Below are 5,706 nucleotides of genomic sequence, written 5' to 3' on the forward strand. Positions count from 1 at the left end.
GATGGCTAAGCTTCGTCTCTCCTACTTTGGACATATTGTCCAGAAGACAACATATTTATTCAGTCTGTATGCAAATTATCAGAGAAACTAGATTTATGAAGAAGTGCTTGGCATCAGGATTGTAGGGAGGCTCATTTACAACCTTACGTGCTGAAAGTGAAGAGGACTTAAAATACTTACTGATTCAAAGACCACAGTTTTCAGTGTGTATTGCTCTGCAGTAGAATGAAAACAAAAATCCTCACAACTGGACCAATAAATAACATCATGATAAATGGAGAAAAGATTGAAGTTGTCAACACTCACGGAAATTGTTTTTGTTGTTGTCAGGTGCCATGGAGTCAGTACAGACTCATAGTGACCCTATGTACAACAGAACGAAACACTGCCCAGTCCTGGGCCAACCTCACAATTGTTGCCATGTTTGAGCCCATTGATGCTGCCACTTTTCCAATCCATCTCACTGGGGGTCTTCTTCATTTTCTCTGACCCTCCACCTTACCAAACATGATATCCTTCTCCAGTGACTGGTCCCTCCTGACAATATCTCCGAAGTATAAGAGACGAAGTTTGGCCATCCTGGACTCTAAGGAGCACTCTGGTTGCACTTCCTCCAAAAATGATTAGTTTGTTCTTTTGGCAGCCCATGACACTTTCAATATTCTCCTCCAACACCATAACTTAAAAGCATCAATTCTTCTACGGTCTTCCTTATTCACTGTCCAGTGTTCGCATGCATATGAGGTTATTGAAAATATCATGGCTTGGATCAGACACACCTTAGTCCTCAAGCTGACATCTTTGCTCTTCAACACTTTAAAAAGGTCCCGTGTAGCAGATTTGCCTAATGAAATAGTTGTTTGATTTCTTTACTGCTGCTTCCATGAGTGTTGATGGTTGATCCGAGAAGTCCTTGACAACGTCAATCTTTTTTTCCTTAGCAGTTAAGAAATCAAACGATGTTATTAGGCAATTCTGTTTTAAAAGACCTTTTTAAAATGTTCAAGAACAAAGATGCCCGTGTGAGGACTAACGCGTGTGTCCCACCCACGCTATGGCATTTTCAATAGCTACACCTGCATGTGAAAGCTGGACAATGAATAAAGACCATAGAAGAATCGATGCATTTACGTTATGATGTTAGAGTAGAATAAAGTACCATGGAGTGCCAGAAGAACAAACAAACTGAGTTAATAGAAGTACAGCCAGAATGCTCCTGAGAAGCTAGCCTGGCTAGACTTGGTTTCTCATACTTTGGACGTATTATCAGGAGATACCAATAATCCTTGGGGAAGAGCTTCCTCCTCAATGACATGCATTGGCAAAGTGGCAGAAGCAATGGGCTCAAGAGTAACAAAAATTGTGAGGATGTAGGATCTGGACGTGTTTTGTTCTGCAGTGCATAGGGTTGCTGAGTTGAAATTGACTCATTGACTCCTGACAACCCTGAATGCGGGGCTTATTTGGAAAGACTTGACTTTACTCCTGGAAAGAGATGTGGAATTTTTAACTTTACTAGAATAGTTGAATAACTCATGCCTTACTGGCTTTTGATAGAAAGGGTCTTGCTAATGAGTTTTTCTTTTTTGTGTGTCACTTTTTATCTTAATGCTTTAATTATTCAACCAGAATGTGAGGCTTTGCAAATGGTGACCCTCAAATTGTTGTTGGAACTCTGGTACCATTTTAGTGACTATTACCCACCGCAGAAGTTTCCAGTTCTTGGAACCTGAATTCCCTGCCATGCTTGTGTGCAGATGAGAAAACTATCTATACAGACAAAATGAGGGGTATACAATAAGGCCTCCACCAAAGGCAACTGTGCATTTCTTCAAAGGCTTTAGACAGTGTGAACAAAGGAATAGTTAGGCACTATTCTTTGGCACTCTGCCAGGCCTCTAAGGCGGGGAAGCTGAAGCTGTGAAATCCTACTTAACATCAGCCCTTTGGGCAAAAGAGGGTGAGGGAATCTCCATGTTAGGGCGAGAGCTGGAGGAAGTCCCTCCCAGTTAAGGTCAGGCTGGAATTCCCCACTAGCTCTCCAGCCCATCTTCCACTCCACGCCAACTGGGGTCCCCACAGACAGCCCACCACCTCCGCCCACGCGCTGACGTCATCGCGTGGCAGCCAGGCGCCCGGACGCACCGCCCACGGAGCTGGAGCCGGAAATCTGGCGAGAGGCGCCAGAGAGGTCGCGCACCTGGAGAGAGCCGGCTAAGGGGTGGAGCTGGGCTGGGCGGGGAGTGTGCATGCGCGGCTGTGACGGGTGGCGCAGGCGCTCTACCCTTTTGCGGGGAAGCGATCCGGTTCTCCCGGTTGTCGTGGGCTCTGTTGGCTAAGCGGAGTGGCGGAGGAGGAGATGGGGCGCGAACCCTAGCCAGGAAGGGCGGGTTTGTCTCTGGCATAGGGAGGGCTGGGTAGTTGGGTCATGCTGTGCGTCTGTGCTGGGAGTGCACCACAGAATTTGGAATTTATTTGTCGGAAGGTGAATTCAGACATCGGTAAAGTGCAACCAGCAAATCAGAAACAAGCCCAGGCTCTCAGTAAGAGCGCAGAGCCCGGAGACAAGCGCATGGTCAGCACCGCGCAAGCGCTTTACGTGTTATTTTATTCACCCTCTGCCACCGACAGTCCTGGGAAATAGGCATTACAAGGTCCCTGATTGGTAGGTGGACTCCTGATGTGGCGCTGTAGGATCAGCACTAGACTGCGAACCACAAGGCCAGCGGTTCAAACCCACTAGCTGCACCTCGGAAACCCGTACAGGATCGCTATGGGTCGGAATCGACTCGATGGCTTTTATCAACAAAAAATTGTGGGTGGGGAAACTGAGGACAGATTAATTTGACCACAGATCACATAGCTGAAAAGTGACAAATGAGTTGCAGTTCCCACAGGTTTGTCTGATTCTAAAACTTAGTGTTGACGATAAGACGCTTGAATCATAAATAGGTGAAAATAAGGTTTTAAAGATATTCTGTAAATAGCAAATCGTGAGTTTTGGACACTAAAAGGTATAGACTGGGCAACAGGAATAGGGTAGGCGTCAAGGAAGAAGGCTGTCTAAATAGATTTTGACAGATTTGGCAAGAGGAAAAGAGGGAAAGCATAGGCTTGGAGGTGGGACAGGAAACCTGAGAAGAAAGGGAGACCAGAGTCTTGTGTTCATGGTTGACTTGCAAATAGAGCCATCTGTAATTCTAGGGATGGGCTTGTCTCCAAAGCAATGAACTGCCTTTTTTGCTCTGAGGATTATGCTGTGATGCATAGTGACACGGTAGCTCTGTGACACTTGTAAGGGAATGCATTCTGACGACTCATTTAACAGTTGGACATTTTGGGACCAGAGACAAAGATGATATGAGGTGGAGGATTTATTCCTGGATCCTGACTTGTCTAAGAGAGGTCTCTTCCGTGCTTACTGCTTACCACACTCCAGTTGTGAGAGGCATAAACACCACTCCAAATCCAGTGCCATCTTAAGTACCAGCACTCTGCCTTGTGTTTTTATAAGCAGAAAATATCTCGATATCATCTTAGTTTAATGAAGGTTGGCCTATGTAATTTGTGAATGCTTTTATACTAGTTATTGCTACAAAATAACTTCTCCTACCCAATTTAGCAACTGATTAACTTCTACCTTGTATTAGTCTTTAATTGTTTAATGGCTGCACATTTTATTTCCTAAGCAAGATTGTAAGATTCCTCAGGCAAAGACTACTATCTCATTTCCTTGATTACTGTCTTAATTGACTTTATCAAGTGCCTCTCCTATTCAGCTAGAATCTCCAGCATCCAGTAGCCTACCTGGCACATAGTTGTTGTTAAGTGCCATCGAGTCGGTTCCGACCCATAGCGACCCTGTATAGGGTTTCCAAAAAGCGACTGGTGAGCTTGAACCGCCGACCTTGCAGTTCAAACGGCTTTGCAGTCTGGCGCATTAACCCACAGCACCACTCCAGGACTCATAGTAGGAGCTCCATAAGCATATAATGAATGAAATGATGTCTTACTTGAGAGCAGGATTGTGTGCACATCCCCTCCCCCCACCCCTTCGCTTTCCTATTGGAATTTTCTCTTGGTGGGCTCTCAGCAAATGTGTGGTTGATTGCTGTGACTTTCAACAAGGGAAATTTAGTCTCCCTGTTGTCCTGCAAAGAATTGCCACCTAAACACCATGTCCCTAAGAAAGTTGGCCAAGAAATTATTGTTGATAGAATGATTAGCCTCAAATAAATTCCTGACTTTTCTGAAGTGTGCATCTGCCCTTTCACAATGAATGGTAATCATGGTTATATTGGTCCAACTGCGTAAGAAATTCCTTGGGAGACTGTGTAATTCGACTTTATTCTTGAATTGAGAAAACAAACCAATAAAAACAAACAAAACAAAATGGCAAACTAAGAATGAAAGCTCAGTACCAAACAAGATCTTTATGCCCCTGGGAGAGGAAATGTCTGCGTTTTTAGGGTCTTTCTTAACATCATTTTACATTTATAGTAGAATTGCTTCCTCAATCTCCCTTTTGATTTAAAGAGCGGTGGACTGAGAATGTGTTGATAAGCAGTTTGGATGAGAAAGATCCCAGTGCTTTTTTGTCTTTAGACTAAATCTGCCTGAGCAGATTCTCCATGTAATCAAAAGCAGATATGGGTGCACAAGAATTGCGTTTCTTTTGAGGTAGTGAAGCTAAGTCAAGTCTCTCCATCTTCTTCATTCAATCTTCGGTTCACAAGCAAAGACCCCAGGGGCGCGGGTGGGGAGTAGAGTGATAAATTCAGGTAGCATCTGGGCACGTGAGACTCAGAAGCTAGAGCAAATCCTCCCCAATATTTCCATTCAGTGATTGTCAAATTAGCTTTTGGACCTTGGGAGAAAGTTAATTGTTTCTGGGTCTGTTTCCTCATTGTAAAATGGAGGATGATAACGATCCACCTAATTTTTAGAGTCACAATATGTACATGTGTTAAGTGTTTATAACTGCCTGGCAGAAAGTGGGGTTAAAGTGTTTGACAAGTAAACAAAACGCTACTCTATGTCAACCTCCACCTCCACCCACTTGTAAGTCCCACCTATATAAAAATTATACAGACGTGGCCACTGTTTCTGATTCCAAAGTTTTCCACGCAACTATTTTCTTTGCCTTGTACACGCACATAATTCTCCCAAACGATTTTGGAAGTAGGTACTCCCACCACTCTCGTTCCCTCAGCCAATCTCAGTGCGGGAGTAAGGAGGGACGGGCGACTGGCCCTCCTTTCCCCACCCCCTTGTCCTATGCTCCGCTAAAACCCGAGAAGCCTCGCTTGGACAACCCGGCCCAATCGGGAACGCCCTCCGGGGCGGGGCTAGTGCCCGGCGCACGCGCATGGCAGCGGCGTCGCGCCTGCGCCGTGGAGGGGTTGGAGAAGGCGGGGTATTGGTATGCAAGTTAGTGTGTGAGGGGAGGGAGGCGTCGGGGCTGAGCGTGGTACTACGACGAGCGCGGGCCGGAGGGGGCGGGGGATGCGCCGCGGTGGCGGCGGCAGCAGCAGCAGCGGCGGCGGCGGCGCGGTCGCTGGGCTGCTGTTTAGTGGCGCCAGAGCAGCGGATCCCGGTCTTACCGCGGCAGCAGCGCGGGTGTCGCGCTTGGCCTGAAGACGCCGTACCTTTCTGCCTCCCACCTTTTTTTTTTTTTTTTTTTTAATCCCCAAATAACCGGAACCA

This window comes from Chrysochloris asiatica, unplaced genomic scaffold (assembly GCF_000296735.1).
Source record: "Chrysochloris asiatica unplaced genomic scaffold, ChrAsi1.0 scaffold00089, whole genome shotgun sequence".
NCBI lineage: Eukaryota > Metazoa > Chordata > Mammalia > Afrosoricida > Chrysochloridae > Chrysochloris > Chrysochloris asiatica.